Raw genomic sequence first — 20,000 nt, 5'->3', positions numbered from 1 at the left:
ATGACAGCGGGCGCGCGCAAGAGGCCAGTCCGGGGATGAGGCAGCATCCTCGGGCAGCAGGCGGGAGGAGGCAGCCTCCCCTTAGTATAACTTAGTCTCCGGAGAATGACAGCGGGCGCGCGCAAGAGGCCAGTCCGGGGATGAGGCAGCATCCTCGGGCAGCAGGCGGGAGGAGGCAGCCTCCCCTTAGTATAACTTAATCTCCGGAGAATGACAGCGGGCGCGCCTAAGAGGCTGGTCCGGGGACCAGGCACTCTCCCCGGACAACAAAGCACGTCCCCCTCCTGAGTGGACAAAAAAAATCCACTCCTGGTACCTAAGATTTTCTCCAGCGGCGGGCTGGGAGTCTAATCTTTCTCCTGGCCGAGAAAAGAGCACTTTCCCCCGGACAACAAAGCACGTCCCCCTCCTGAGTGGACAAAAAAAATCCACTCCTGGTACCTAGAATTTTCTCCAGCGGCGGGCTGGGAGTCTAATCTTTCTCCTGGCCGAGAAAAGAGCACTTTCCCCCGGACACCAAACCAGCCAACGTCCCCCTCCTGAGTGGACAAAAAAAATCCACTCCTGGTACCTAAAATTTTCTCCAGCGGCGGGCTTGGGACGAAAATCAATCTTCCTCCCGAAATTAAACCACTATTGGCGGACGCCAGCCCCAAGCGCCAGCCCCGACCGCCACCCCCCGACCGCCACAAGGCGACCGCCACAAGGCGACCGCCACAAGGCGACCGCCACAAGGCGACCGCCACAAGGCGACCGCCACTGGCCCCAAGCGCCAGCCCCGACCGCCACCCCCCGACCGCCACAAGGCGACCGCCACAAGGCGACCGCCACAAGGCGACCGCCACAAGGCGACCGCCACAAGGCGACCGCCACAAGGCGACCGCCACTGGCCCCAAGCGCCAGCCCCGACCGCCACCCCCCGACCGCCACAAGGCGACCGCCACAAGGCGACCGCCACCGGCCCCAAGCGCCAGCCCCGACCGCCACCCCCCGACCGCCACAAGGCGACCGCCACAAGGCGACCGCCACAAGGCGACCGCCACAAGGCGACCGCCACAAGGCGACCGCCACCGGCCCCAAGCGCCAGCCCCGACCGCCACCCCCCGACCGCCACAAGGCGACCGCCACAAGGCGACCGCCACAAGGCGACCGCCACAAGGCGACCGCCACAAGGCGACCGCCACTGGCCCCAAGCGCCAGCCCCGACCGCCACCCCCCGACCGCCACAAGGCGACCGCCACAAGGCGACCGCCACAAGGCGACCGCCACAAGGCGACCGCCACAAGGCGACCGCCACAAGGCGACCGCCACTGGCCCCAAGCGCCAGCCCCGACCGCCACCCCCCGACCGCCACAAGGCGACCGCCACAAGGCGACCGCCACCGGCCCCAAGCGCCAGCCCCGACCGCCACCCCCCGACCGCCACAAGGCGACCGCCACAAGGCGTTAGTGGCCGCGCCCGGTACTTTACTGGACCCTATTTGGCCCGCGGACCGGCCGGCGTCGCTTCCTTGAATGCTTAGCCGCCTTTCGAGCTGCCATGCCGGGCTTGAGTTAGTGGTTTGCGCCCGGTACTCTACGTTAAAAGTCAGGCGGAACGGCTCTGAAGCTCCAGACGGTGCTTCCTTGAATGCTTAGCCGCCTTTCGAGCTGCCATGCCGGGCTTGAGTTAGTGGTTTGCGCCCGGTACTCTACGTTAAAAGTCAGGCGGAACGGCTCTGAAGCTCCAGACGGTGCTTCCTTGAATGCTTAGCCGCCTTTCGAGCTGCCATGCCGGGCTTGAGTTAGTGGTTTGCGCCCGGTACTCTACGTTAAAAGTCAGGCGGAACGGCTCTGAAGCTCCAGACGGTGCTTCCTTGAATGCTTAGCCGCCTTTCGAGCTGCCATGCCGGGCTTGAGTTAGTGGTTTGCGCCCGGTACTCTACGTTAAAAGTCAGGCGGAACGGCTCTGAAGCTCCAGACGGTGCTTCCTTGAATGCTTAGCCGCCTTTCGAGCTGCCATGCCGGGCTTGAGTTAGTGGTTTGCGCCCGGTACTCTACGTTAAAAGTCAGGCGGAACGGCTCTGAAGCTCCAGACGGTGCTTCCTTGAATGCTTAGCCGCCTTTCGAGCTGCCATGCCGGGCTTGAGTTAGTGGTTTGCGCCCGGTACTCTACGTTAAAAGTCAGGCGGAACGGCTCTGAAGCTCCAGACGGTGCTTCCTTGAATGCTTAGCCGCCTTTCGAGCTGCCATGCCGGGCTTGAGTTAGTGGTTTGCGCCCGGTACTCTACGTTAAAAGTCAGGCGGAACGGCTCTGAAGCTCCAGACGGTGCTTCCTTGAATGCTTAGCCGCCTTTCGAGCTGCCATGCCGGGCTTGAGTTAGTGGTTTGCGCCCGGTACTCTACGTTAAAAGTCAGGCGGAACGGCTCTGAAGCTCCAGACGGTGCTTCCTTGAATGCTTAGCCGCCTTTCGAGCTGCCATGCCGGGCTTGAGTTAGTGGTTTGCGCCCGGTACTCTACGTTAAAAGTCAGGCGGAACGGCTCTGAAGCTCCAGACGGTGCTTCCTTGAATGCTTAGCCGCCTTTCGAGCTGCCATGCCGGGCTTGAGTTAGTGGTTTGCGCCCGGTACTCTACGTTAAAAGTCAGGCGGAACGGCTCTGAAGCTCCAGACGGTGCTTCCTTGAATGCTTAGCCGCCTTTCGAGCTGCCATGCCGGGCTTGAGTTAGTGGTTTGCGCCCGGTACTCTACGTTAAAAGTCAGGCGGAACGGCTCTGAAGCTCCAGACGGTGCTTCCTTGAATGCTTAGCCGCCTTTCGAGCTGCCATGCCGGGCTTGAGTTAGTGGTTTGCGCCCGGTACTCTACGTTAAAAGTCAGGCGGAACGGCTCTGAAGCTCCAGACGGTGCTTCCTTGAATGCTTAGCCGCCTTTCGAGCTGCCATGCCGGGCTTGAGTTAGTGGTTTGCGCCCGGTACTCTACGTTAAAAGTCAGGCGGAACGGCTCTGAAGCTCCAGACGGTGCTTCCTTGAATGCTTAGCCGCCTTTCGAGCTGCCATGCCGGGCTTGAGTTAGTGGTTTGCGCCCGGTACTCTACGTTAAAAGTCAGGCGGAACGGCTCTGAAGCTCCAGACGGTGCTTCCTTGAATGCTTAGCCGCCTTTCGAGCTGCCATGCCGGGCTTGAGTTAGTGGTTTGCGCCCGGTACTCTACGTTAAAAGTCAGGCGGAACGGCTCTGAAGCTCCAGACGGTGCTTCCTTGAATGCTTAGCCGCCTTTCGAGCTGCCATGCCGGGCTTGAGTTAGTGGTTTGCGCCCGGTACTCTACGTTAAAAGTCAGGCGGAACGGCTCTGAAGCTCCAGACGGTGCTTCCTTGAATGCTTAGCCGCCTTTCGAGCTCTCCTGCCCGGCGTGGGTTTCGCGTCCGCGCCCGGTACATTATGGAAGCCAAAAAAAAAAAAAATTCTAAGTGCGAGTGGGACCGGCCTGGGGGGCTTCCTTGAAAGCCCATCCGCCCTCCGAGCTCTCCCACCGGTCGTGGGTTGGCGTCCGCCACTGCTCAAAGCGAACTTCAAATTATCTGCTTAATAATGTGGAACACCATTCTTAAGTAGTTTTTCCTTAATTTGGGCTCAACTGGCCGGTAATGATCCCCGGTGTCTGAGATTGATCTCAGTGATCCAAAGAGCCCTGACACGTAATACCATCCATGAGTTTAATTGAAAAACAAAAAATGTAATCTTTATGACACATAAATACAATTTGCATAATAATTTGGAACACAGTGTAGACTTCCAGCGGACCGCGCGCGGCTCGGCTGACGGCGCAGCGCGATCTGGTACCGCTGCGCGGGACGAAACACGCCCCGTGCAGAGTTCCAGGCGGCCGGGAAGACATTTAAGCGCTGCCGCTGCAGCTGCGGCGGGGATTTGCCGTCCTCCGGTGGACACGACGAGTAAATACACCAGCAATCGCACTTACACCGTGTTCCAAATTATTATGCAAGTGACATTTATCTCAGATTTTCCTAAATAGTCGATGCAAAATGAGTCAGCATAATTTTCAAGTCATCAACCATTATTTTGATGAATTCTAATTTTATTGAACAAACCTCCGAATGATCACAGAATTTTTAAAAAATAAAAAACTTAAAATGCACTGTTCCACATTATTACGCACAACAGAGTTTTATAACATTTTATAGGTTTTTATGAACTGAAATGCCCATCTTAAGAATTTACAGCATTAGGAGGTCATATTTACTGAAATCAAAAGCTATTTCAAAGAAAAGACAAACAAGTTACATTTTAACATAGGACCCTTTATTTCAATAAAAAACAAAGTTACATTTTAACATAGGACCCTTTGTTCAACAGCAGCTTCACGATTCTTCCATCCACTGAACTTGTGAGTTTTTGTACAGTTTCTGGTTGAATTTCTTGGCAGGATCTAAGAATAGCCTGCCAGAGCTGCTCTTTGGAATTGAACTGCCTCCCACCTTCGTAGATTTTCTGCTTGACGATGCTCCACAAGTTTTCAATAGGATTGAGGTCAGGGGAGCATGGGGGCCACACCATCAGTTTCTCTCCCTTTATTCCCATAGATGCCAAAGACGTTGACGTATTTCTTGCAGCATGAGACGGTGCATTGTCATGCATGAAGATGATCTTTTGACGGAAAGCACGGTTCTTCCTGTTGTACCATGGACAGAAGTGTTGAGTCAGAAATTCCACGTAGTTAACAGACGTAATTTTGACGCCTTCAGGGACCCTAAAGGGGCCAAGCAGCTCTCTCCCCATGATTCCGGCCCAAAACATCACTCCGCCACCTCCCTGCTGACGCCGCAGCCTTGTTGGGCTATCGTGGCCGTCCACCAACCATCCACGACTCCATCCATCTGTAAAGTCAAGTCAAATCAAGTTTATTTGTATAGCCCTAAATCACAAGCAGTCTCAAAGGGCTTCACATTGACAGAAATTGACAATTATTCTCAAAGCATCCCCTGAGCTCTCAAAAGTGCAAGGAAAAACTTAAAAAACCCTACCTGGCCCATCCAAGGTGGCACGGCACTCGTCGGTGAACAGGACTGTCTGAAAATTTGTCTTCATGTAAGTCTGGGCCCACTGCAGCCGTTTCTGCTTGTTCGCGTTGTTCAGGGGTGGCCGAATGGAGGGTTTCCGCACAACTGCAAGCCTCTGGAGGATCCTGCACCTCGTCGTTCGTGGGACTTCACTGGCACCAGCAGCGTCGAATATTTGTTTGCTCGTCTTTAGTGGCATGCTTGCAGCCGCCCTCTTGATTCGATTTGTTTGTCTTGCAGAAACCTTCCTTGTCGTGCCTTTGTCTGCACGAACGCGCGTTTGCTCCGAATCAGCGACGAATTTCTTCAAAGTTCGATGGTCGCGCTTAAGCTTTCGTGCAATATCGAATGTCTGCATACCTTGTCCAAGGCATCGAACGATTTCACGCTTCTCGACAGCAGAGAGATCCTTTTTCCTCCCCATGGTTGAACGAAATGGCCGAACGCTTAAAAACGCGGAACTTAAATAGACTTGTTAATTACTACAATTGCGCTCACCTGGCAGACTACCATGGACTGTACCATGACTGAGGGTGATTTCAGTACTTGAAAAACAAAAAATGTAATCTTTATGACACTTAAATACATTTTGCATAATAATTTGGAACACGGGACCGTGTTCCAAATTATTATGCAAAGGATATTTATCTCAGATTTTCCTAAATAGCTTCCTTGAAATGTTACCCGGCTTTTGAGCTCTCCTGCCGGGCGTGGGTTTGCGTCAGCGCCCGGTAACATTATGGAAGCTAAAAGAAAGAAAAAAGAAACAAATCTAAGTGCGATTGCTGGTGTCTAAATACATTTTGCATAATAATTTGGAACACGGGACCGTGTTCCAAATTATTATGCAAGTGATATTTATCTCAGATTTTCCTAAATAGCTTTACTCGTCGTGCCGACCGGAGGGAGGCCACTCCCCGCCGCAGCTGAACAGTCATCCCGGCCTAGTGGAGGTCTGCGCAGGGGGGGTCTTCCTTGAAATGTTACCCGGCTTTTGAGCTCTCCTGTCCGGCGTGGGTTTGCGTCAGCGGCCGGTGTCATTTACTCGTCGTGCCGACCGGAGGGAGGCCACTCCCCGCCACAGCTGAACAGTCATCCCGGCCTAGTGGAGGTCTGCGCAGGGGGGGTCTTCCTTGAAATGTTACCCGGCTTTTGAGCTCTCCTGTCCGGCGTGGGTTTGCGTCAGCGGCCGGTGTCATTTACTCGTCGTGCCGACCGGAGGGAGGCCACTCCCCGCCGCAGCTGAACAGTCATCCCGGCCTAGTGGAGGTCTGCGCAGGGGGGGTCTTCCTTGAAATGTTACCCGGCTTTTGAGCTCTCCTGTCCGGCGTGGGTTTGCGTCAGCGGCCGGTGTCATTTACTCGTCGTGCCGACCGGAGGGAGGCCACTCCCCGCCACAGCTGAACAGTCATCCCGGCCTAGTGGAGGTCTGCGCAGGGGGGGTCTTCCTTGAAATGTTACCCGGCTTTTGAGCTCTCCTGTCCGGCGTGGGTTTGCGTCAGCGGCCGGTGTCATTTACTCGTCGTGCCGACCGGAGGGAGGCCACTCCCCGCCACAGCTGAACAGTCATCCCGGCCTAGTGGAGGTCTGCGCAGGGGGGGTCTTCCTTGAAATGTTACCCGGCTTTTGAGCTCTCCTGTCCGGCGTGGGTTTGCGTCAGCGGCCGGTGTCATTTACTCGTCGTGCCGACCGGAGGGAGGCCACTCCCCGCCACAGCTGAACAGTCATCCCGGCCTAGTGGAGGTCTGCGCAGGGGGGGTCTTCCTTGAAATGTTACCCGGCTTTTGAGCTCTCCTGTCCGGCGTGGGTTTGCGTCAGCGGCCGGTGTCATTTACTCGTCGTGTCCACCGGAGGGAGGCCACTCCCCGCCGCAGCTGCAGCGGCAGCTTTGAAACGTCATCCCGGCCCCCTGGAACTGTGCGCGGGGGGGGCGATGCGTCCCGTGCGAGGTACCAGGTCGCGCTGCGCCGTCTGCCTGGCCGCTTTGGGCCCGCTGGAAGTCTATTAAAGCTCCGCGATCTCCGCCTCGGTGCTTAAAAAGCGTCCATCCGCTCTCCTGGAGCTTCTTTCGGTCATCTCGTCCGCGTGCACGGCCTGCCGGTGGCACCGGCTGGAGCTCCGCAAAAAGCTCCATTTCTGTTAAAAATGCTTAGCCGCGTCCCTGGAAGCCCAATCGGGCGTAGAAAGTGAGGGGGAAGGCCCCCAAAGCACCGGCTGGAAGTCCCAAAAAAGCTCCATGATTGGTCAATAATGCTTAGCCGCCTCCCTGGAAGCCTAATCGGGCATAAAAAGCTAGGCGGAACGGCCCCAAAGCTCCACACGGAAGTCCCAAAAAAGCTCCATGATTGGTCAATAATGCTTAGCCGCCTCCCTGGAAGCCTAATCGGGCATAAAAAGCTAGGCGGAACGGCCCCAAAGCTCCACACGGAAGTCCCAAAAAAGCTCCATGATTGGTCAATAATGCTTAGCCGCCTCCCTGGAAGCCTAATCGGGCATAAAAAGCTAGGCGGAACGGCCCCAAAGCTCCACACGGAAGTCCCAAAAAAGCTCCATGATTGGTCAATAATGCTTAGCCGCCTCCCTGGAAGCCTAATCGGGCATAAAAAGCTAGGCGGAACGGCCCCAAAGCTCCACACGGAAGTCCCAAAAAAGCTCCATGATTGGTCAATAATGCTTAGCCGCCTCCCTGGAAGCCTAATCGGGCATAAAAAGCTAGGCGGAACGGCCCCAAAGCTCCACACGGAAGTCCCAAAAAAGCTCCATGATTGGTCAATAATGCTTAGCCGCCTCCCTGGAAGCCTAATCGGGCATAAAAAGCTAGGCGGAACGGCCCCAAAGCTCCACACGGAAGTCCCAAAAAAGCTCCATGATTGGTCAATAATGCTTAGCCGCCTCCCTGGAAGCCTAATCGGGCATAAAAAGCTAGGCGGAACGGCCCCAAAGCTCCACACGGAAGTCCCAAAAAAGCTCCATGATTGGTCAATAATGCTTAGCCGCCTCCCTGGAAGCCTAATCGGGCATAAAAAGCTAGGCGGAACGGCCCCAAAGCTCCACACGGAAGTCCCAAAAAAGCTCCATGATTGGTCAATAATGCTTAGCCGCCTCCCTGGAAGCCTAATCGGGCATAAAAAGCTAGGCGGAACGGCCCCAAAGCTCCACACGGAAGTCCCAAAAAAGCTCCATGATTGGTCAATAATGCTTAGCCGCCTCCCTGGAAGCCTAATCGGGCATAAAAAGTTAGGCGGAACGGCTCCAAAGCTCCACACGGAAGTCCCAAAAAAGCTCCATGATTGGTCAATAATGCTTAGCCGCCTCCCTGGAAGCCTAATCGGGCATAAAAAGCTAGGCGGAACGGCCCCAAAGCTCCACACGGAAGTCCCAAAAAAGCTCCATGATTGGTCAATAATGCTTAGCCGCCTCCCTGGAAGCCTAATCGGGCATAAAAAGCTAGGCGGAACGGCCCCAAAGCTCCACACGGAAGTCCCAAAAAAGCTCCATGATTGGTCAATAATGCTTAGCCGCCTCCCTGGAAGCCTAATCGGGCATAAAAAGCTAGGCGGAACGGCCCCAAAGCTCCACACGGAAGTCCCAAAAAAGCTCCATGATTGGTCAATAATGCTTAGCCGCCTCCCTGGAAGCCTAATCGGGCATAAAAAGCTAGGCGGAACGGCCCCAAAGCTCCACACGGAAGTCCCAAAAAAGCTCCATGATTGGTCAATAATGCTTAGCCGCCTCCCTGGAAGCCTAATCGGGCATAAAAAGCTAGGCGGAACGGCCCCAAAGCTCCACACGGAAGTCCCAAAAAAGCTCCATGATTGGTCAATAATGCTTAGCCGCCTCCCTGGAAGCCTAATCGGGCATAAAAAGCTAGGCGGAACGGCCCCAAAGCTCCACACGGAAGTCCCAAAAAAGCTCCATGATTGGTCAATAATGCTTAGCCGCCTCCCTGGAAGCCTAATCGGGCATAAAAAGCTAGGCGGAACGGCCCCAAAGCTCCACACGGAAGTCCCAAAAAAGCTCCATGATTGGTCAATAATGCTTAGCCGCCTCCCTGGAAGCCTAATCGGGCATAAAAAGCTAGGCGGAACGGCCCCAAAGCTCCACACGGAAGTCCCAAAAAAGCTCCATGATTGGTCAATAATGCTTAGCCGCCTCCCTGGAAGCCTAATCGGGCATAAAAAGCTAGGCGGAACGGCCCCAAAGCTCCACACGGAAGTCCCAAAAAAGCTCCATGATTGGTCAATAATGCTTAGCCGCCTCCCTGGAAGCCTAATCGGGCATAAAAAGTTAGGCGGAACGGCTCCAAAGCTCCACACGGAAGTCCCAAAAAAGCTCCATGATTGGTCAATAATGCTTAGCCGCCTCCCTGGAAGCCTAATCGGGCATAAAAAGTTAGGCGGAACGGCCCCAAAGCTCCACACGGAAGTCCCAAAAAAGCTCCATGATTGGTCAATAATGCTTAGCCGCCTCCCTGGAAGCCTAATCGGGCATAAAAAGTTAGGCGGAACGGCCCCAAAGCTCCACACGGAAGTCCGAAAAAAGCTCCATGATTGGTCAATAATGCTTAGCCGCCTCCCTGGAAGCCTAATCGGGCATAAAAAGTTAGGCGGAACGGCCCCAAAGCTCCACACGGAAGTCCGAAAAAAGCTCAAAAATTTTCTAAGTGCCAACGGCTCATTCGCCGTAATGTGTCCGCTCCGCGCTGGTTCCCCGGTCGGCCGCGAATAGCGCAAAATCAGCCTCACGGAAGTTCGAAAAAAGCTCAAAAATTTTCTAAGTGCCAACGGCTCATTCGCCGTAATGTGTCCGCTCCGCGCTGGTTCCCCGGTCGGCCGCGAATAGCGCAAAATCAGCCTCACGGAAGTTCGAAAAAAGCTCAAAAATTTTCTAAGTGCCAACGGCTCATTCGCCGTAATGTGTCCGCTCCGCGCTGGTTCCCCGGTCGGCCGCGAATAGCGCAAAAATCAGCCTAAGTGCAGTACCAACCTTGGCGTGTTGGTGCGCCAGAGTACGATGAGTTGGTCCCCCTAGTCACTGTACTCATTACCTTTACCCCCTAATCGCAAAATATAGTCAGAACGTATATGCAGAATGCTGGCACACGAACTGTCCGAGCTACGACGGTTCTCCGGTCGGACAGCGAGGGTGAAAAAGCGGTCCTAAAATCACCGAGGGCTGCCGCACAAGTTGTCCGAGTGGCGACGGTTCCCCGGTCGGCCACGAATGTCGAAAATTCGGCCTCTCCACCACGGAGGTCGGTGAGAATTTCAGAATATTTTCTAAGTGCCAACGGCTCTTGCGCCGTAAAGTGTCCGCTTTGCCTGGTTCCCTCGGTCGGCCACAAATAGCGAAAAATCAGCCTCTCCTTCTGGAGCTCGCCTAAGTGCCAACGGCTCTTGCGCCGTAATGTGTCCGCTTTGTCTGGTTCCCTCGGTCGGCCACAAACGGCGAAAAATCAGCCTCTCCTTCTGGAGCTCGTGCCAACTTTGGCGAATATTTTCTAAGTGCCAACGGCTCTTGCGCCGTAAAGTGTCCGCTTTGCCTGGTTCCCTCGGTCGGCCACAAATAGCGAAAAATCAGCCTCTCCTTCTGGAGCTCGCCTAAGTGCCAACGGCTCTTGCGCCGTAATGTGTCCGCTTTGTCTGGTTCCCTCGGTCGGCCACAAACGGCGAAAAATCAGCCTCTCATTCTGGAGCTCGTGCCAACTTTGGCGAATATTTTCTAAGTGCCAACGGCTCTTGCGCCGTAATGTGTCCGCTTTGCCTGGTTCCCTCGGTCGGCCACAAATAGCGAAAAAATCAGCCTCTCCTTCTGGAGCTCGCCTAAGTGCCAACGGCTCTTGCGCCGTAATGTGTCCGCTTTGCCTGGTTCCCTCGGTCGGCCACAAACGGCGAAAAATCAGCCTCTCATTCTGGAGCTCGTGCCAACTTTGGCGAATATTTTCTAAGTGCCAACGGCTCTTGCGCCGTAATGTGTCCGCTTTGCCTGGTTCCCTCGGTCGGCCACGAACGGCGAAAAATCAGCCTCTCCTTCTGGAGCTCGCCTAAGTGCCAACGGCTCTTGCGCCGTAATGTGTCCGCTTTGCCTGGTTCCCTCGGTCGGCCACAAACGGCGAAAAATCAGCCTCTCCTTCTGGAGCTCGCCTAAGTGCCAACGGCTCTTGCGCCGTAATGTGTCCGCTTTGCCTGGTTCCCTCGGTCGGCCACAAATAGCGAAAAACCAGCCTCTCCTTCTGGAGCTCGCCTAAGTGCCAACGGCTCTTGCGCCGTAATGTGTCCGCTTTGCCTGGTTCCCTCGGTCGGCCACAAACGGCGAAAAATCAGCCTCTCCTTCTGGAGCTCGCCTAAGTGCCAACGGCTCTTGCGCCGTAATGTGTCCGCTTTGCCTGGTTCCCTCGGTCGGCCACAAATAGCGAAAAACCAGCCTCTCCTTCTGGAGCTCGCGCCAACTTTGTCAAAAAATTTCTAAGTGCCAACGGCTCTTGCGCCGTAAAGTGTCCGCTTTGCCTGGTTCCCTCGGTCGGCCACAAATAGCGAAAAATCAGCCTCTCCTTCTGGAGCTCGTGCCAACTTTGGCGAATATTTTCTAAGTGCCAACGGCTCTTGCGCCGTAAAGTGTCCGCTTTGCCTGGTTCCCTCGGTCGGCCACAAATAGCGAAAAATCAGCCTCTCCTTCTGGAGCTCGCCTAAGTGCCAACGGCTCTTGCGCCGTAATGTGTCCGCTTTGTCTGGTTCCCTCGGTCGGCCACAAACGGCGAAAAATCAGCCTCTCCTTCTGGAGCTCGTGCCAACTTTGGCGAATATTTTCTAAGTGCCAACGGCTCTTGCGCCGTAAAGTGTCCGCTTTGCCTGGTTCCCTCGGTCGGCCACAAATAGCGAAAAATCAGCCTCTCCTTCTGGAGCTCGCCTAAGTGCCAACGGCTCTTGCGCCGTAATGTGTCCGCTTTGTCTGGTTCCCTCGGTCGGCCACAAACGGCGAAAAATCAGCCTCTCATTCTGGAGCTCGTGCCAACTTTGGCGAATATTTTCTAAGTGCCAACGGCTCTTGCGCCGTAATGTGTCCGCTTTGCCTGGTTCCCTCGGTCGGCCACAAATAGCGAAAAAATCAGCCTCTCCTTCTGGAGCTCGCCTAAGTGCCAACGGCTCTTGCGCCGTAATGTGTCCGCTTTGCCTGGTTCCCTCGGTCGGCCACAAACGGCGAAAAATCAGCCTCTCATTCTGGAGCTCGTGCCAACTTTGGCGAATATTTTCTAAGTGCCAACGGCTCTTGCGCCGTAATGTGTCCGCTTTGCCTGGTTCCCTCGGTCGGCCACGAACGGCGAAAAATCAGCCTCTCCTTCTGGAGCTCGCCTAAGTGCCAACGGCTCTTGCGCCGTAATGTGTCCGCTTTGCCTGGTTCCCTCGGTCGGCCACAAACGGCGAAAAATCAGCCTCTCCTTCTGGAGCTCGCCTAAGTGCCAACGGCTCTTGCGCCGTAATGTGTCCGCTTTGCCTGGTTCCCTCGGTCGGCCACAAATAGCGAAAAACCAGCCTCTCCTTCTGGAGCTCGCCTAAGTGCCAACGGCTCTTGCGCCGTAATGTGTCCGCTTTGCCTGGTTCCCTCGGTCGGCCACAAACGGCGAAAAATCAGCCTCTCCTTCTGGAGCTCGCCTAAGTGCCAACGGCTCTTGCGCCGTAATGTGTCCGCTTTGCCTGGTTCCCTCGGTCGGCCACAAATAGCGAAAAACCAGCCTCTCCTTCTGGAGCTCGCCTAAGTGCCAACGGCTCTTGCGCCGTAATGTGTCCGCTTTGCCTGGTTCCCTCGGTCGGCCACAAACGGCGAAAAATCAGCCTCTCCTTCTGGAGCTCGCCTAAGTGCCAACGGCTCTTGCGCCGTAATGTGTCCGCTTTGCCTGGTTCCCTCGGTCGGCCACAAATAGCGAAAAACCAGCCTCTCCTTCTGGAGCTCGCCTAAGTGCCAACGGCTCTTGCGCCGTAATGTGTCCGCTTTGCCTGGTTCCCTCGGTCGGCCACAAACGGCGAAAAATCAGCCTCTCCTTCTGGAGCTCGCCTAAGTGCCAACGGCTCTTGCGCCGTAATGTGTCCGCTTTGCCTGGTTCCCTCGGTCGGCCACAAATAGCGAAAAACCAGCCTCTCCTTCTGGAGCTCGCCTAAGTGCCAACGGCTCTTGCGCCGTAATGTGTCCGCTTTGCCTGGTTCCCTCGGTCGGCCACAAACGGCGAAAAATCAGCCTCTCCTTCTGGAGCTCGCCTAAGTGCCAACGGCTCTTGCGCCGTAATGTGTCCGCTTTGCCTGGTTCCCTCGGTCGGCCACAAATAGCGAAAAACCAGCCTCTCCTTCTGGAGCTCGCCTAAGTGCCAACGGCTCTTGCGCCGTAATGTGTCCGCTTTGCCTGGTTCCCTCGGTCGGCCACAAACGGCGAAAAATCAGCCTCTCCTTCTGGAGCTCGCCTAAGTGCCAACGGCTCTTGCGCCGTAATGTGTCCGCTTTGCCTGGTTCCCTCGGTCGGCCACAAATAGCGAAAAACCAGCCTCTCCTTCTGGAGCTCGCGCCAACTTTGTCAAAAAATTTCTAAGTGCCAACGGCTCTTGCGCCGTAAAGTGTCCGCTTTGCCTGGTTCCCTCGGTCGGCCACAAATAGCGAAAAATCAGCCTCTCCTTCTGGAGCTCGTGCCAACTTTGGCGAATATTTTCTAAGTGCCAACGGCTCTTGCGCCGTAAAGTGTCCGCTTTGCCTGGTTCCCTCGGTCGGCCACAAATAGCGAAAAATCAGCCTCTCCTTCTGGAGCTCGCCTAAGTGCCAACGGCTCTTGCGCCGTAATGTGTCCGCTTTGTCTGGTTCCCTCGGTCGGCCACAAACGGCGAAAAATCAGCCTCTCCTTCTGGAGCTCGTGCCAACTTTGGCGAATATTTTCTAAGTGCCAACGGCTCTTGCGCCGTAAAGTGTCCGCTTTGCCTGGTTCCCTCGGTCGGCCACAAATAGCGAAAAATCAGCCTCTCCTTCTGGAGCTCGCCTAAGTGCCAACGGCTCTTGCGCCGTAATGTGTCCGCTTTGTCTGGTTCCCTCGGTCGGCCACAAACGGCGAAAAATCAGCCTCTCATTCTGGAGCTCGTGCCAACTTTGGCGAATATTTTCTAAGTGCCAACGGCTCTTGCGCCGTAATGTGTCCGCTTTGCCTGGTTCCCTCGGTCGGCCACAAATAGCGAAAAAATCAGCCTCTCCTTCTGGAGCTCGCCTAAGTGCCAACGGCTCTTGCGCCGTAATGTGTCCGCTTTGCCTGGTTCCCTCGGTCGGCCACAAACGGCGAAAAATCAGCCTCTCATTCTGGAGCTCGTGCCAACTTTGGCGAATATTTTCTAAGTGCCAACGGCTCTTGCGCCGTAATGTGTCCGCTTTGCCTGGTTCCCTCGGTCGGCCACGAACGGCGAAAAATCAGCCTCTCCTTCTGGAGCTCGCCTAAGTGCCAACGGCTCTTGCGCCGTAATGTGTCCGCTTTGCCTGGTTCCCTCGGTCGGCCACAAACGGCGAAAAATCAGCCTCTCCTTCTGGAGCTCGCCTAAGTGCCAACGGCTCTTGCGCCGTAATGTGTCCGCTTTGCCTGGTTCCCTCGGTCGGCCACAAATAGCGAAAAACCAGCCTCTCCTTCTGGAGCTCGCCTAAGTGCCAACGGCTCTTGCGCCGTAATGTGTCCGCTTTGCCTGGTTCCCTCGGTCGGCCACAAACGGCGAAAAATCAGCCTCTCCTTCTGGAGCTCGCCTAAGTGCCAACGGCTCTTGCGCCGTAATGTGTCCGCTTTGCCTGGTTCCCTCGGTCGGCCACAAATAGCGAAAAACCAGCCTCTCCTTCTGGAGCTCGCGCCAACTTTGTCAAAAAATTTCTAAGTGCCAACGGCTCTTGCGCCGTAAAGTGTCCGCTTTGCCTGGTTCCCTCGGTCGGCCACAAATAGCGAAAAATCAGCCTCTCCTTCTGGAGCTCGTGCCAACTTTGGCGAATATTTTCTAAGTGCCAACGGCTCTTGCGCCGTAAAGTGTCCGCTTTGCCTGGTTCCCTCGGTCGGCCACAAATAGCGAAAAATCAGCCTCTCCTTCTGGAGCTCGCCTAAGTGCCAACGGCTCTTGCGCCGTAATGTGTCCGCTTTGTCTGGTTCCCTCGGTCGGCCACAAACGGCGAAAAATCAGCCTCTCCTTCTGGAGCTCGTGCCAACTTTGGCGAATATTTTCTAAGTGCCAACGGCTCTTGCGCCGTAAAGTGTCCGCTTTGCCTGGTTCCCTCGGTCGGCCACAAATAGCGAAAAATCAGCCTCTCCTTCTGGAGCTCGCCTAAGTGCCAACGGCTCTTGCGCCGTAATGTGTCCGCTTTGTCTGGTTCCCTCGGTCGGCCACAAACGGCGAAAAATCAGCCTCTCATTCTGGAGCTCGTGCCAACTTTGGCGAATATTTTCTAAGTGCCAACGGCTCTTGCGCCGTAATGTGTCCGCTTTGCCTGGTTCCCTCGGTCGGCCACAAATAGCGAAAAAATCAGCCTCTCCTTCTGGAGCTCGCCTAAGTGCCAACGGCTCTTGCGCCGTAATGTGTCCGCTTTGCCTGGTTCCCTCGGTCGGCCACAAACGGCGAAAAATCAGCCTCTCATTCTGGAGCTCGTGCCAACTTTGGCGAATATTTTCTAAGTGCCAACGGCTCTTGCGCCGTAATGTGTCCGCTTTGCCTGGTTCCCTCGGTCGGCCACGAACGGCGAAAAATCAGCCTCTCCTTCTGGAGCTCGCCTAAGTGCCAACGGCTCTTGCGCCGTAATGTGTCCGCTTTGCCTGGTTCCCTCGGTCGGCCACAAACGGCGAAAAATCAGCCTCTCCTTCTGGAGCTCGCCTAAGTGCCAACGGCTCTTGCGCCGTAATGTGTCCGCTTTGCCTGGTTCCCTCGGTCGGCCACAAATAGCGAAAAACCAGCCTCTCCTTCTGGAGCTCGCCTAAGTGCCAACGGCTCTTGCGCCGTAATGTGTCCGCTTTGCCTGGTTCCCTCGGTCGGCCACAAACGGCGAAAAATCAGCCTCTCCTTCTGGAGCTCGCCTAAGTGCCAACGGCTCTTGCGCCGTAATGTGTCCGCTTTGCCTGGTTCCCTCGGTCGGCCACAAATAGCGAAAAACCAGCCTCTCCTTCTGGAGCTCGCCTAAGTGCCAACGGCTCTTGCGCCGTAATGTGTCCGCTTTGCCTGGTTCCCTCGGTCGGCCACAAACGGCGAAAAATCAGCCTCTCCTTCTGGAGCTCGCGCCAACTTTGTCAAAAAATTTCTAAGTGCCAACGGCTCTTGCGCCGTAAAGTGTCCGCTTTGCCTGGTTCCCTCGGTCGGCCACAAATAGCGAAAAATCAGCCTCTCCTTCTGGAGCTCGTGCCAACTTTGGCGAATATTTTCTAAGTGCCAACGGCTCTTGCGCCGTAATGTGTCCGCTTTGCCTGGTTCCCTCGGTCGGCCACAAATAGCGAAAAATCAGCCTCTCCTTCTGGAGCTCGCCTAAGTGCCAACGGCTCTTGCGCCGTAAAGTGTCCGCTTTGTCTGGTTCCCTCGGTCGGCCACAAACGGCGAAAAATCAGCCTCTCCTTCTGGAGCTCGTGCCAACTTTGGCGAATATTTTCTAAGTGCCAACGGCTCTTGCGCCGTAAAGTGTCCGCTTTGTCTGGTTCCCTCGGTCGGCCACAAATAGCGAAAAATCAGCCTCTCCTTCTGGAGCTCGCGCAAGTGCCAACGGCTCTTGCGCCGTAAAGTGTCCGCTTTGTCTGGTTCCCTCGGTCGGCCACAAATAGCGAAAAATCAGCCTCTCCTTCTGGAGCTCGTGCCAACTTTGGCGAATATTTTCTAAGTGCCAACGGCTCTTGCGCCGTAATGTGTCCGCTTTGTCTGGTTCCCTCGGTCGGCCACAAATAGCGAAAAATCAGCCTCTCCTTCTGGAGCTCGTGCCAACTTTGGCGAATATTTTCTAAGTGCCAACGGCTCTTGCGCCGTAAAGTGTCCGCTTTGCCTGGTTCCCTCGGTCGGCCACAAATAGCGAAAAATCAGCCTCTCCTTCTGGAGCTCGCGCCAACTTTGTCAAAAAATTTCTAAGTGCCAACGGCTCTTGCGCCGTAAAGTGTCCGCTTTGCCTGGTTCCCTCGGTCGGCCACAAATAGCGAAAAATCAGCCTCTCCTTCTGGAGCTCGCGCCAACTTTGTCAAAAAATTTCTAAGTGCCAACGGCTCTTGCGCCGTAAAGTGTCCGCTTTGCCTGGTTCCCTCGGTCGGCCACAAATAGCGAAAAATCAGCCTCTCCTTCTGGAGCTCGCGCCAACTTTGTCGAAAAATTTCTAAGTGCCAACGGCTCTTGCGCCGTAAAGTGTCCGCTTTGTCTGGTTCCCTCGGTCGGCCGCAAATAGCGAAAAATCAGCCTCTCGCCCGTCAGGTACCAGGCGTTGGGGTACCAGGGGTAAGTGCAGTACCAGCTTTGGTCTGTTGGTGCGCCAGAGTACGATGAGTTGGTCCCCCTAGTCACTGTACTCATTACCTTTACCCCCAAATCGCAAAATATAGTCAGAACGAGTGTGGGGAACACAAGTTTTGGCCCCGAGAACCAGGCGGCTGGTGTCTCTAGCGATGTGTTCCCCCCCAAAAAGTGTTCACATGCTCGGACAGCGAACCTAGGAGCTACCGCAAAGCACTCTGGAAGTGCAAGAGCGAAAAATTTTCTAAGTACAAAAACTCTCGAAAATTTTCAAAGTGTCACAGTGCTCGAAAATTTTCAAAGTGCTACATGCTTTCCATCCAAGGAAGGAATAGTGGAGGACCGGCCGCCTCCTTAAACACAAGCCGGCGGAACGACGGGGAGGACCGGCCGCCTCCTTAAACACAGGCCGGTGGAACGTTTGGCAGAATTCTTCTCGTGGAGGACCGGCCGCCTCCTTAAACACAAGCCGGCGGAACGACGGGGAGGACCGGCCGCCTCCTTAAACACAGGCCGGTGGAACGTTTGGCAGAATTCTTCTCGTGGAGGACCGGCCGCCTCCTTAAACACAGGCCGGTGGGAACGGTTGGCAGAATTGCGTGACGGCCGCCTGCTCCCGGCGTCCGCACGTGAACGAACACCCCCTCCCGGGGACGGCCGTCTGCTCCCGACCGCCGTCCTTCACCCCCTCACCTTCCGGACCCCCGTCTGCTCCCGGCGGGCCTCCGAGTACCCCCACCTTCTCCCGAACTGACCGACAGGCAATGAGACCCGCCTTGGTAGGGCCCCCACCGGCCCCGGCTCGCGCCGGCGTTGGGTGGACGGTTCCTCCCCACTTGCGGGTCGCTCTCCACGGAGGACCGGTCGCCTCACTAAACATAGGCCGGGCGAAAATCTGCGAATGTTATACATCCAAGGAGGGAGGACCGGCCGCCTCCTTAAACCACCGGCCGGGCGAAAATCTGCGAATGTTATACATCCAAGGAGGGAGGACCGGCCGCCTCCTTAAACCACCGGCCGGGCGAAAATATGCGAATGTTATACATCCAAGGAGGGAGGACCGGTCGCCTCACTAAACATAGGCCGGGCGAAAATCTGCGAATGTTATACATCCAAGGAGGGAGGACCGGCCGCCTCCTTAAACCACCGGCCGGGCGAAAATCTGCGAATGTTATACATCCAAGAAAGGAAGGAAGGAGGGAACCGGCCGCCTCCTTAAACACAGGCCGGGCGAAAATCTGCGAATCTTATCCATCCAAGGACGGAGGACCGGCCGCCTCCTTAAACACAGGCCGGTAGGAACGGTTGGCAGAATCGCGTGACGGCCGCCTGCTCCCGGCGTCCGCACGTGAACGAACACCCCCTCCCGGGGACGGCCGTCTGCTCCCGGCCGCCGTCCTTCACCCCCCTCAGCTTCCGGACCCCCGTCTGCTCCCGGCGGGCCTCCGAGTACCCTCCCCTTCTCCCGAACTGACCGACTGGCACTCATGACCCGCCTTGGTAGGGCCCCCACCGGCCCCGGCTCGCGCCGGCGTTGGGTGGACGGTTCCTCCCCACTTGCGGGTCGCACTCTAGCGCCTCGGCCGCCGCGAGAGCGTGCGCTACGCGCCGCCCCCGCAGGCCTTGGCGCGACCGAACGGCAGCGAGACCGAGACGCCCCGAATCACCCACCTAGAGGAAATCAACGGAGGCCGAGCGCGCGATCCGATTGCGGCACGCCGCGTGGGTGTCCGCCGGCCGCGCCGGTCTACCGCGAATGCTGTTTCTCAAACCCTTGCCTAACCAGACGGCACCGCGGGATGTGTTGTCGCAACTCTGCTCGACTATCCGAATAGCCTTTCCCGACTACCGCGTTGCGGGAGGCGTCTTTCGTGCCGCCGGTGGCGTATGACCTTCCGCGAGAGGCGTGCGGGCTCGGGGGGGCCGCAACGACCGAGTCTGACTCGGACGGGGCGCAGCTTCCCTCCCGGTCACAGCAATAAGCGCCGAACGCAGCGTTGGTCACCAGCCACCCCGGCGGGTTCGTCGGGAGCGCCGGTACCCTTCCGTAGCTAGTTGCCAGCTGGCCACAGCGGGCCGCACCGACCGAGTCTGACTCGGACGGGGCGCAGCTTCCCGTCTGGGTGACAGCGGCGCTGAGGACGGCGGGGCGGCCGGAACCCCTTCGACCCCCCGGCTCCCACCAGTGTCGATCAAACTCCGCATCCTGGCCGTAGCGCGAGACCGGCGGGCCGCAACGACCGAGTCTGACTCGGACGGGGCGCAGCTTCCCGCTTGGGCCTCGGCGCGCGCGCCTCGCGCGGGCAAGTCGCCGGCACAGCGCCGCGCCCCCGACCCCCGCTTTACGGAAACGAAGCGAGCCTCAGCGGGCCGCAACGACCGAGTCTGACTCGGACGGGGCGCAGCTTCCCGCCTGGGTCATCGCACGTTCCCCCAGCTCGGGCCTGGGAGGCCGACGCCTTTCCCCCGGACCACCGCCG

This window comes from Syngnathus typhle, unplaced genomic scaffold (assembly GCF_033458585.1).
Source record: "Syngnathus typhle isolate RoL2023-S1 ecotype Sweden unplaced genomic scaffold, RoL_Styp_1.0 HiC_scaffold_35, whole genome shotgun sequence".
In the NCBI taxonomy this organism is placed as follows: Eukaryota; Metazoa; Chordata; class Actinopteri; order Syngnathiformes; family Syngnathidae; genus Syngnathus; species Syngnathus typhle.
This window is presented reverse-complemented; position numbering follows the sequence as displayed.